The sequence below is a fragment of the Furipterus horrens genome, unplaced genomic scaffold (genome assembly GCF_987537825.1).
Source record: "Furipterus horrens unplaced genomic scaffold, mFurHor1.1.pri manual_scaffold_17, whole genome shotgun sequence".
NCBI lineage: Eukaryota > Metazoa > Chordata > Mammalia > Chiroptera > Furipteridae > Furipterus > Furipterus horrens.
The window spans coordinates 94,738,871-94,752,506 of NW_028327187.1; the positions used below are offsets into that span (position 1 = coordinate 94,738,871).

At 38.5% G+C, this 13,636-nt stretch overlaps 1 pseudogene; it reads left to right on the plus strand.

Annotated features, from left to right (window-relative positions):
- The first annotated feature begins 917 nt into the window (after positions 1-917).
- The window catches only part of LOC149991630 (large ribosomal subunit protein mL40 pseudogene), a 33,328-nt pseudogene continuing 20,609 nt past the window's right edge, over positions 918-13,636 (plus strand).

Consider the following 13,636-nt stretch of genomic DNA (forward strand, 5'->3'; position numbering starts at 1 on the left):
CTTTGTTGTTAAAGATATCTGACACCTAGCCACCTGAGAGGCCAGAATAATTTGTGTGGACAGTTTAACTTTGAGGGAACCTTCAAGGCCACAACTGTGATCTGAAATGCTGTGATGAAGCCAACAGGCTGTAATCATACGACAGACTCTAATATTGAAATCTGATGTGATGAAACAGATTACTGCCTGTACATAAACTGATAATGCACAACACTCTTTATTCTTCTGAAAGGTGTTAACATTAATTGTCTTCTGGGTGAGAATAATCCCCTTTGTCCTTTAACAGATACCGCTTTCTTTTCACTGGATATTGGCATTGCCACCCGTTGTTGAAGTTAAATTTTGCAGATACAGCAGTCCCCCTCCTTATCTGCAAAGGATGCATTCCAACTCCCCAGTGCATGCCTGAAACCACAGATAACAGCAAACCCTATATATACTATATATTTTCCTATACATACATGCCTATGATAGTTTAATTTATAAATTAGGCACAATAAGAGATTAAGAACAATAACTAATAATAAAATAAAATCATTATAATATACTGTAATAAAAGTTATGTGAACATGGTCTTTCAAATGTCTAACTGTACTGTATTCTCCCTCCTTGTGAAGACTGAGATAACCCAGTGCCTACATGGCGAGCTGAAGGGAGGTGAATGACATAGGCATTGTGATGTAATGTTAGGCTACTATTGGCCTTTTGACAATACATCAGAAAAAGGATCATCTGCTTTGGGTGATCCTGAATCACGGAGCCATGACAATGCCAATGGTTGGATGTCAAGAGCAGACCATGTTGTTGGTTGGGAAAATTTAATATTTTCAGACCACAGTTGGCCACAGGTAACTGAAACTGCAGAAAGTAAAAAAGCAGATAAGGGAGGACTATTGCATCACCAATGATTATGGTCGATGATCAGCATTAATGTCAGCAATAGTCCAGCTGGCAGCAAAGATCACATCTGGGAGTCTGTTTGCAGAAAGGGAGCAGCCCAACTCAGTAAGTAAGGTAGAGTAATTTGTTGTGCCTATCAAAATGCACATCAAAGACTGATGTAATATAATAAGAAATGAATGAAACCTAGAGGGAACATCATTAATCAGAGGACTTATCAGATTGCCTCCCCAAATCCTTATTTGTCAGCTTTGCCAGAAACATACACATGTGAGACAGGAAACACTGATAAAAAATTTTACATGACCCTTGTCCCAATATGTCTAGGATATATCATGAACCTAGAATATGTGAATGCTAACCCAAAAATCACTGCAGAAAAAAAAGACTCCATTCAGAGTAAGTAGGATGGCAAAATGATCTATGTGACAATGGAACAGAACGAACTGATTTTATGAGGGAAGATTGGTGACAGGATTATTTTGAGTTATCTCTCTGTTTTATACAAATTTATATGTAAAGTTTCAAGTGTTTTACTTGTCTTAAATATAAACATGCAAAATTATACTTTTCTCTCTTGTTTTTCTGACCTGTTATCATAAAACATTTGACCCATACCAATCCCATGCTCTACTGACTCTATAGAATGAATATAGAATATTTCTGCAAAGGAGTCCTCATCAAAAGGAAATTTAAAATATACAATTCTGAAATTAAGTAATGCAAAATGAAGTCCTCTCTTCTGTGAATGAGTGACTTAATTTATTACCTTCTCTGAAATCTTGAAATTTGTTTTTGAGGTGTTTAATTAAAAAATAAATAAAAGTGAAGAATAGAAGGACAAGTGGAGAACCGGAGATCATAAAATCTATGGTAAATTTAGAAATATATTGCTAAACAAAAAATCAGGATAAAATTTCTTAAGCATCATGGATCAAGATTTTGCAACTATATTCATGTAAGGCAATTTTATCTTCAGTGAAAATCATCTGTTCACTGCTGCAACTAGCTTATTATGTTAGGGTTGGTGAAACAGCATGTAGCTATACCATGAAATCACATATGAATGACAACAAATATAATAATTAAAAACTGACAGTGGGTTCCTATCTTCCCTCCTTCCTTCTCTCCTGTTTCCCCTTCCCTCCTTCCTTTCTCCCTTCATCCTTTCCTCCTTCCTTCCTTTACTTTTCTTTTTCTCCTTTCATCTTCTAATCTCTACTTTGAATTATAGTCTGGACTAGTTAGCATACCATAATTTGTACAAGTAGGTTTTGGCAAACCTGAATTTACTACCAATCCAATTCCAATTTGTAGTGGTGTCCTGTTGCTCCCTTATACCTTGACACCCTCCAGGAATATGCCTTGATGGACCACTCTGATCAAATTCTGAGTGAAAAATATATACATAAGCAGCGGGCAAGTACTCTAATGGCTCTGTATGCAACATGCAATGGGATGACAAGAAAGGAGGCAACTGATCATACCTGAAGGAATTTGGGAGGTTTCCTAAAGGAGGTAACACTCGATATGGCATGGAATAATAAATAGGAATTTGCCATACAGACAAGATGGGGAGGCAGGGTATTCCATGGAGAAGAGAGGTAGGGGGAAAATGTGGTTAATCCAGTCAATTAAAAAAATTAGTTGATTTAGGAAATATTTTGGGGAATTTTATTTAAAATATGAATTCCTATAGTGAGAGACTAATCCTACTTGGTCTCTGCAGGAGTTAAATCAAATGTATAAAGGTTCATATTGACAGCACAATCAACTAGTGACAATTTTAGCCTGAAAGAGAAAGAATATGCTGTTGGCCACTACATAATGTTGTTCACATGGTGCTGTTGATGCCAGAGTAGCCTAAATTGCCCTCAAAGGGATTAAGGAAGATCCTGGAAATGTTAGAAGATCATGAGGACAAGATGTTAGAGAAACATTCTGAAAACTGGATAAATATATGTGCTCTAATTTGTGAGATTTCTTAGATATCGGAAACTGCTTGCTCTCAGAATATTACACATCTTGTACAGGACATTTGAGACATTAAGCTATTTATTTTCACAACCAATAATTTTGATTAAAACTCTTAGCTACATCATAAGTGTTCATATTAGAAGATTTCTTTTCCCCAGACTATCAGCATGTTCATGTAAATACGATTCCCAGGTTATATGCACTATGAGTTTATTTGTTGTATAAATGCATTTTTATATCCTGTTGGTTGCCTAAATGTGAAACATGAAAACTAACTTAGAAGTAAAGTGATTTAAAATCCCTTAATGCAATGAGATTCTAACACATTAAAGTTGTAGAGTTTACACCCTAAAATCATTTTTAAATGATTTACTTCAGTCTCCTCATGTTGAATATAGGAGGCATAGGTCAAATGAGGTCATGACTTGCTTCCAACTGCTCAGTCATTGTAAAAACCCTACAATTAGAATATCAGTTTCTGGATGCCCAGCACCATGTTCCTCCTTTGCTCTATTTTGCTTATACTGATATGACTACCTTTTCTTTAAATACAATCATAGAGAGACCATCAAACAACATTTAGTGCCCCTGTTCTTTGAGTGAATAGAACTATGTGTTTTGCTCAGACTTCAAGCTATTAATTCCTTAAGAAACTGACAAATAATACATTTGAGTATTATTCAAATGTCATCCCCACATTATCATCTTTCTCTTTAAATAAATGAAAGTGAATTTAATTCTTAAATGGAGCACAGTACAGTATTATATCTTGGTACAAACATTCTTTTATATTACAGAAAAACTCAATGGAAAATGGAATGTAATGTGTCAGCAACATATACATTCTAAAATAAAGAAACTTTATTATTATCTTTAAAAGAGCAGTATCATTAAAAGATGTTTATAAATTATCAATCATCAAGGATTCATTTAATCCAAATGAGTCATCATGTGGTAGAAGTCCCCTCTGCCCCATCCCTTGGGATTTTTGCTGTGAAAAATTAGCCTATGTATATCTGTGCAAAAAAAAGAAGCAGGCAACTCAAAAATCTGGGGCCATCAGTTCCCACCAGTTTACAAGTCAGCTCGCAAAAGTACCAGGAACAGTGCTGCCCACACAATCAATCATTTACCAGATAATTCCCAAGTCCACTTGAATTAGATTTTGTCAACTGCACATATGCAGCATTGCTACATCATTCAAAAATGTCTACCACACCATGAACTGTGCAATGTATGCACTTTGTAAACCAGGCCTCAGACTGTACCATCATGCTATCCTGGGCCACTCGCACCTATATATCTGAGAGAGGGCTTTGGGAGCAAAGTGGGTTCCAATTCCTGCTCTAGCACATGTTAGTTGAACAACTTCTCTCTAATCTTTAGTTTCCTTTTTTTTAAAATGTTTTTTATTGATTATATTGTTACAACAATTCCAATTTTCTCCCCTTTGCTCCCCTCCACCCAGAAACCCCCTCCCCCAGCAATCCCCCCAAGTCCATACACCTGGTTCGTAAATATTAACTATCCCCCCCCCCTCAAATATTAGGACCCTTTGTAATCTTGTAAAGGACAATGGGCGAAGGTCTCAAGCTCCTCTAGCTGCTTCAAGCTGGACATGGTCGTCATCCTACCTACCCTTGGGTCCAGAAAACCCTAATAAGAGTGGGGGTGTGGAGGGGAGGGTGGCCTTCCCACATGGGGAAGGATCGTGCAGACTCCAGGTCAGTTGGCTGTCTCTGGTCAATGGCATGCTTGGTTTAACAGGCTGGTGTCCTTGTTGTGTTCTGGGGGCAACAGATTTGGCGAAAAGGGTTAAAAGACATCATTCACTCCATAACTACTAGATGACAAAAGGCAGGGATTAATTTTTCAATGTTCCATATTAGGGAAAAAAAAAAAAAAAGGGCTTCTTTGTAAGAAGGTGTGCTAGGCACATCTCACCTGTCCAAAACCCTTTTGCCCATTATACTTAGTTTGGGCTGAGGGAAATAGTTTAGGTTTTCCCCCTCTCAGACCTCTGGGCCTTTTCTGTCCAAGCCATTAGGATAGAAAAGAGAAACCCATTTTAAAGTGAAGCCCACAGACCTCCCCATTCTTCCCCAACCCAGCCATTTAGTTCAGCCAAACCGTTGAGTCTCAGGAGACAGCGCTGCAGACAGGATTAAGTGAGGCTTATGCGTACAGACAATCACTCAGGTAATGCGATCATAGGCTTATGTCCTTTGAAAACAGAAAACACGTGTTAATTTATGTAACATAACCCACAAACATCTCTAAATCTGTAAGACTGTCTTATTGAGAAGACATCCAGTTGCAAGGCACTTGAAATTCTATTTGCCTGCAACTTGAATATCTTTGATGATATCACAGACATGGTTTAATTTTCAAGTGAAACCATATTTTAAATGAGAAGAAACTTTTAAGACGGTTAGTTGCCCTGTTTTATAATCTACTACTGATCATTGTGATTTTCCTTGAATAATAATTTTTCTCCCTAAGGTTACCCTCCTTGTCTTTAAAGGAACTACATTAAGTCCATTTTTAATTTATCCTGTTCATTTGCATAAACATAACAAGAGCAGCAAATGATCACTTATGATCTTTAGTTCTGCTTTGTTGGAACTTACCCAAGGAATATTTGGGGTGACCCTCAGTCTGTTCTTCAGGGCACAGAAGCTGAGCCACATATCTGGCATTCATCCTTGCCTGTACACACCTGTTTTTTCCAAGTCTTTCTGGTTTTTCATTGCGCCTTAAGGTCCCTTCTAGCCATCTTTCAGGAAAACAACCTTCGTTCCTTCCCTGGAAAGATTGCTGTGGACCGCACAACGAACCATGGTACCAGGCCTTTTATCTCACGGGCTTTTATTACCTTTGAAAGTCATTCCCAGTTCCTCAGGGCTTTTTGGTAACAATCTGAGCCCAAGTATGTTTCCTTTAGGCTTGACATTCCAGTCAAAGACTTGGTCAAAAAAAAAAAAAAAAAAAAGGAACCTCTATTGACAACTGGTCTTATTAGTTCTATGCAAAGAAACCTATGTCATTACTTACTTGTTTAGAATGCCAAACTCTGGAGGGATTCTAATCTTTAGTTTCTGTATCTGCAAAATGGGAATAAGAAAACCTAGTTCATAAAGTTCTAAGGAAGGTCAAATAAAATAATACTAGGAAAATACTTAAGCAAATTATCTGGAGTGTAATGTGGAATTGGAAATGTTTAAGCACCAAATATTATGATTCACTTTGGTTAAACTGAAACTATAAACCAAATATTTTAATAGTATTAAAAAAAAACTTTAGGGGAAATAACGTGTGATACAAGTGCATTTACGAATGCAGGATACAGGTCTCCTTGTTAATCCTTATTGAAAAGATAATAGAGATTGCTGGAAATATTTACAAATCAACTATCATTAAGGCACAAGGTATAAATAGCATTAGCCATATACAGATTTAGCTTAATTTATACATATTTCTTATTTTGTCATTGTAAAATTGATTTGGGGGCAAGTTTGTTGCAAATGGAAGAAATCTCTGGTAACATTCTACTTCTATTTGCAGAGCGTTATTTTTATCCCTAGTGCAATGTAGTCCTTAACCTCAAGGTTTTAATTACAAGGGGTTTGTTGAATATGTATTCTATAGAAAACGTTACCTGTTGGAGTATTTATTACAGGAAATTGGATTTACTCACTGCAATTGTAAAGCACCAGCCTTCTCATGTTTAGCTCAATATGTTTGTCCTTGCTAAAAGTAGTAGCACATCTACTATATATGTGACATAGATTTACTTATCCATGGGAAAGCTTTTTAATTTAAAATTTCTTCTTGTGAGCCTGTTTTTAAAAAATATACCTGTGACTCTAATACAGTCATCTCTAAACAAAACACAAAGATTTATTCTTCTACAATGAATGGTAAATACAAAATCAACGTTGACTCTTGCTACTAAGATGAATACTTTCATTATTTATTCTTTTAGATCATTTGACAACTGCCCTAAAATTTATAGAGTAATAACAATAGATTAATTTTGCCTTCTCTTAGGGGAAAACAAAGTTTGACATATCAGGGCTCAGTACTACTGTAACTCTTCAGCTGGCATCTGTGCTTCTGTCTTTATCCTTGCCCCTACTTTCCTATAATAATTGCCTACAAATATCAAGGGTCCCCTAAGATTTTGGGGCCATGTCTTCTCTTGCTACTTCCCTTACTAAATACTGGCATCCTAACCAAACGCAAGAGTATGGCTGGTGTCCAGCACCTGCTGAGCATTCCCCCCCAAATTTCAGTGCTTGCTGGTCTGTCTGCACCTGTGAATAAAATCTTCCCCCACATTTCTCTGGCACTTGTCTGTCAAAGGAATGACATGCAAAACACTGGCTTTGTGAGATACTGTGCCTCAGTTACATCCCACAGTGAATAAAAGTAAATATAAAATCTTTCTATTTGAATCATGGACCTGGTGTTGCTTTTCCCTCTGAGCGTAAGGATCATCCAAGCTAAAGGCATTGAGACAGAGGGCACCAGGTTCATATTGGCTAGCCTTGGAACAGAAAAGTAAAGAGAAACTCAACTGGTGAACTTGCTATTTCCTCTCATTCTCAGTACTGAAAATAGCCAGCGTTCAATAGTAACATGAATAAACTATAATTAAGGAACAAGCACAGTCTAACAAGTATAACTCAATTCTGACACTATCTACCTGGAGACAGTGTCAGATCCCATAGACTCAGAGTTCAGTCCTATAAGACTGCCCCCACCTTCACTTCAGACACCAGTCACAGGTCCAGGCTGTCACCTGTGCTTCTGAATGAACTGCTATAGATGGGAGGTTCCAGTGATCTCTCCTTGGGTTTCATTCATTTGCTAGAGCAGCTCACAGAACTCAGGAGAAACATTTTACTTCATAGATCACTGGTTTATTATAAAAGGATAGAACTCAGGATCAGCCAGATGGAAGAGATGCCTAGGGCAAGGTATGTGAGAAGGGGCATGGAGCTTCCAGGCTCTCTCCAGGCCACTACTCTACCAGCATATCCATGTGTTCACCAAACTAGAAGCTCACCAACCCTTGTCTTTTTGGGTTTTATGGAGGCTTCATTACATAGGCATGACTGATTAACTCTCTTGCAATTGGTAATTGATTCAATCTCCAGCTATCTCCCACCCCTAGAGGTTTGGAGGTGAGACTAAAAGTTTAACTCTCTAATCACATGATTGCTTTCCCTGGCAACCAACTCCATATTTAGGTGCTTTCCAAAAGTCACCTTATTAATATAACAAGAACAGCTCTATTGCTCTCATCACTTAGGGAATTCTAAGGGTTTTAGGAATTGTGTGCCAGAAACAGAATGAAGACTAAATATGTATTTATTTAAATCACAGTATCACAGGAATGGAAGAGCATTTCCATGACAGCTAAAGCTCTCTTATCACAAGCATCCTGCTCTGTTTTCTTTAAAATATAAAAGCAAAACCAAAAATTATGTAATAAGCTATGGACATTAAGAAAATATAGCTAGTAATATGGAAGGTGAGACAGAATTAGGAGGTTGCTGAGGCCCAAGAGATTTCAGGAGTAGGATGACCCTGTTACTGGAGACCATGAGGGTTATCCTCACCTATGTTTCTTTGGAACCAGACAACTAATTCCAAGAGACAGACCATGACTCTCCTCTAGACAAGAAAGCATGAACAGCGATTTGTATTTGGGAATCAGACCATTTTACATGCACTTTCCAAACAAAGACAACACTATACTGTCTTGTCAAGGTTGTTTAAGACTGAGCAGTAACCAGCATTAAAATTCTTTGGTTGAGGTAAGAGGAAGCAGCAGCAAGTGCTGAGGATGTAGTCTCCCAATGGCAGAAGTTGAGAAAATACCTCACCGTGGAAGGAGTTGAAAATAATACCCAATATCCAGGTTACCTACACGACGATAGTGGGCAGAGTGTTACACTGCCTATAATAAAGTTAATATTATACACACACACATACACAGATGCACACATATATTAGATGTGTATCATTTAAATAGTTAGCTCAAACATTAACTTGGATCCACGTACTCTAAAATACAATGCACAGTCCAAGCGTGGTCAGCTGGTACTCAAATAAGAAGTCCATCCTCTGGAGCAGTGGTTCTCAACCTTCCTAATGCCGCGACCGTTTAATACAGTTCCTCATGTTGTGGTGACCCCCAACCATAAAATTATTTTTGTTGCTACTTCATAACCATAATTTTGCTACTGTTATGAATTGTAATGTAAATATCTGATATGCAGGATGTATTTTCATTGTTACAAATTGAACATAATTAAAGCATAGTAATTAATCACAAAAACAATATGTAATTATATATGTGTTTTCCGCTGGTCTTAGGCGACCCCTGTGAAAGGGTCATTCGACCCCCAAAGGGGTCGTGACCCACAGGTTGAGAACCACTGCTCTAGAGGCAACAACTGAAAGAGATTCCGTTCCTTATTTTTCAATTAACAAACTGGGCTTTGTGAATTAGTATATTAAATAACAGAAATGAAAATTTGGAGTTAAATAGGCATGTTGAATAGAATAATGATTTTTGTAAATGGACTCTCATGGAGAAATAAAAAGTAGTTAATGTTTACAGATTGGCTGAATCTAATCTTAAAAATACTGCCTACACCTGCACAAAAAGGTTTTAAGAATCTAACGAGGTTGGTAGTTTTTACCCTTTGGAATGAAGCCCAAGCCTAGATTGATTTCTAAATAGTCATGCATCCCAGTACTGGTTGAGGAATGTAGTTCTTAAACTTGGCTGCACATTAGACATACTTGAAATGCATTAAAGAGCTGCAAATGCTTGAGCCATGCCTTAGAACAATTAAATCAGAATCCTTGGGGGAGCAGTCCAGACATTAGTGGTTTTTAGAACTCCCTAGGTGATTCCAGTGTGCAGCCAAGGTTGAGAACCGCTAGTCTGAGAGGATATATAGTGGCAATTCCACTGTTTGCAGATACCAGTCTCTGTAATGGTTTTGGATCTATCTAGAGTGACCCTTTCATGCAAGAAGGTGGTTAAAGCACCTAAAGGGACAGAAATCTGGACTTCATGGAGCCCACAAAATAGGCTGTATGAACTGTTTCACGCCTGCTTGATAATGTTTGATTAATTTATATCTGTATATGTATATGTGGCAGCATCTGTTCTAAGACTTAATTTACCCTGACAGAAAAGTTTATGGAAGCAACTACACTCAGCCACCTCCAACGTTACAGCAGCATTTTTTAAGTAAAAAAGTAAACTAAGGCCCTGGCTGGTGTGGCTCAGTGGATTCAGCACTGGCCTGCAAACCAAAGGGTCGCTGGTTTGATTCCCAGTCAGGGAACACATCTGGGCTGTGGGTCAGGTCCCCAGTTGGGGGCATGTGAGAGGCAATCACACACTGATGTTTCTCTCCCTCTTTTTCTCCCACCCTTTCCCTCTCTCTAAAATTAAAGAAATAAAATATTTTTAAAAATAAACTAAGGGCTGTGCAAGATCAAATTAAACTAATATTGCAGTGGCTGCTAGGAATGTAATCTGTTACCCACCCAACCATGAGGTGTATTATGGACAGAGACTTCATTACTATATTCATCAAAGGGTGGATGGATGGATAGATACATAGATAGAAAGACAGATAGCTGATATGAAGCCTCACATTGGCACTGAGAACCCATGCTGGCTCTGGCTGAACTGTGTAATCTTAATTGATTTATTGGTTGACATGTGTCCACTTCCTCTGTGGCTCAAATGTCCATAGTCTTTCTGCTCTGTGATACTCAGTTTATTGTAGAATACTGTGTATCTTCATTTTACAGTCATTTCGAGGATTCCTAGAGTCTCCAGTCTACTCTTAGCCATTTTTATATTCTTCGGAAGGGAATAAGCCATTTTTGGATGTGACCCTACCCACCACATTGAGAGCAGGTATCACAATTTGTGACTCTGGATTTCAGATGCCAAAGTGGCTTTGGCATTTCTCCAGGGGCCTTTCACTAACCCATCTTTACGTTTGGGTCCCACTAAGTCTGTCTAGGTTTCTATAACACATAATACCGTAGAACATGATCCTGTGATACTTAGGCCACAAGTTAACTCCCTTGATCACCACTGCCAAATATGTTGCTTTCCTTAAAGCAAATACATGGGTTATCTGCCCAGAAGCAAGAAACTGTTCTCATATCCTCTTACCATCATAAACTCTAGGACTGCTTCCTTCAAGGCTGAGTTTACTGAAATGCCAGGTTATCACAACTCAATTGTCTATGAGTTTATAAAATATACACAGAAACTTATTTAACTTCTGTTGTCCCAGCTGAGTTAGTCCTTCCCTGACTCAAGGAATACCACTAATCCAATGGATAGAGTGCCCAAGATTATAAAAAAGAATGGAAGAAGGAAAGTCTTGATTATTATCAAAATATCGCCTCCTGCCACGCCTGTAACAAAGACCTGTGGTCAATTAGGTGGCTGGGCTTAGGATAATATTTTATCAGGATATCTGTATCAGCTTATGTTTAAAGTGACTTCTTGTGAGAAAACCAAAGATCTGATAGACTAAGTGACATGTCTGAGGTCATACTGCTAATTAAGAGCAATTCTGGAACCAGAAAAGTACAGTGTTTTTCTGTTGCTGGAACCTCTAAACTTGGATTGGAGAAATGGAAAGGGGCTTCTGGCTAGCTCAATAGTGTTGATTCACAAGCATGACTATGCGTTAGAATCAACTGCAGAGCTTTTGAAACATATACTATATGACTTTGCCACAGCAAGCATGCAGATTCAAGATGTCTGGGGTAGGTTCCACACACTTGTATTTAAAAATGATTTCAGCAGATAATTTCTAGGCTTTATCAAATAAACAAAACTGAAGAGCATCTGTAATGCACATCCAATCTGCCTCAAACGTGACCTTCCCTGGGGCCTCCTTCCAGCTGCTCTGTCCTGGCTTCTTTCAGCACTGAAGACCATCTGGGAGGCAGCTAGGCTGGCATCAGCTCTGATAGGTGCACAACTGGAGGCAGCGTTCTTCACACTTTTGTGGGCATCAGCATCATCTAGGATTCTTGTTAAAAATGCAATTATCAGGTGCCACTTCCAAGTTGCATGAACTGCTTTATGGACACTCGATACTGGGTAATTAATGAATGGATATATTCTAGAATTTCATTCAAAACCTGCTTTTATTATCACCTGAAAATTAGGCTTTAGGGCCTATTGTCAAACCTTTGCCTACTCTTGTTGAGTATCTACCAAAAAGAACTGAATAGATGTGCATGACCAAGTTGATTTCGGTCATAGGGCTTATTTACCCAAGTGGGTTTGAACCTTCCTTTCTTTGGAGGCTGCAAACAGTCTGTCTCCTGGTTCTGGCTTTGAAACATAGCCTGGTAGGCAGTGGGAAGTTAGCATATTTGTCTATTGGGGGACTTGGCAGGATGGCACATAAAAACATTTCCCAAAGTATTTCTGAGCCTGCTCATAGAAATACCAACAGTCTTCCAACCTATAAAAAGAGCTGTGATGTTTACTAAGTGTTGAGTTTGAAGACATTGAATTTGTTGATTGATAAATTCCCATTTGGAGAACAGAGAATGCCTGCCAAGTGCAGTCTGCCTCTCAATAAATTTCAGGGAACACAGATGGCAAGAGTGTTTGGACTTAAAAGCTCTGGTGACTCAGAGGATTTGCTGGCAGTTTAATTACTTTGCAGGTAAAACAGGGACAGATGTATCACACTGGGCCCAGCAGCAGGATGAACCTCTGTCTCTGCCCAAACCATTACTCCTTGGCTCCTTGCATGAATTCCCCAGAAATACAGAGACAAAAGTCCACAAATCTGTGTGCTGAGTTCTATGTCCTAGGCTGCCAGACAAGGCAGGTGAGAACCATTAGGAGAAATGCCCCTGTCAGAATCATTATTAGGGCAGCCTCTTACCAATAGATTTGACATCTGGATGGGAGGAAAACCTGAGAGAGGTGGGAGAAACATAATAGGAGAAATAAGATGAAAAATTAAAGGTGATCTTGGCAAGACATTCAGGAAATCCTACTTCAGCTGAAAACGGCCTACTCGCCTGGTTTGCTTTGCTATGTGCTTCAGTTTCAGGGAAGCTTAAAAATAGTGAAGACAGAAACTGTAAAAGTGACACCTGAGGAGCACTGAAAGGAATCAAAACAGAACAAAACCAAAAACATTTCCTTGTGGAAAAAATATGGTCCTCTTTGTAACCGGTTTTATTCACTGAAGTGACAGGGATGTAATTGCCTTTTTTACATATTATACTAACTGCACTCTGAAAACCTTCAATGGAGGCATGGTGGGATATTTATTGTGGTAGTCCCAGCACAAAGCATTAACACTTACAAATGGTAGGCGTTTAGTACTTGTTTATTGAACGAATGAACATAGGGAAAGTGTTTTCGTTAAAGTGGAAGGGTAGATTGAGGAGAAGATGAGATATAAATTCTATCTGCATATGTAATAACACTCATATTTCTAAAATCCTGTCCCTTTATTTCCTTATTGTTTCCTTCCTTCCTCCCTCCATTATTTATTTTTTTAAAAAAGATTTTACTTATTTATTTTTAGAGTTAGGGGAAGGGAGGGAGAAAGAGGGAGAGAAACATCAATGTGTGTGTGGTTGCCCCTCTTGCACCCCCAACTTGGGGACCTGGCCAGCAACCCAGGCATGTGCCCTGACTGGGAATTGAATCGGCAACCCTTTG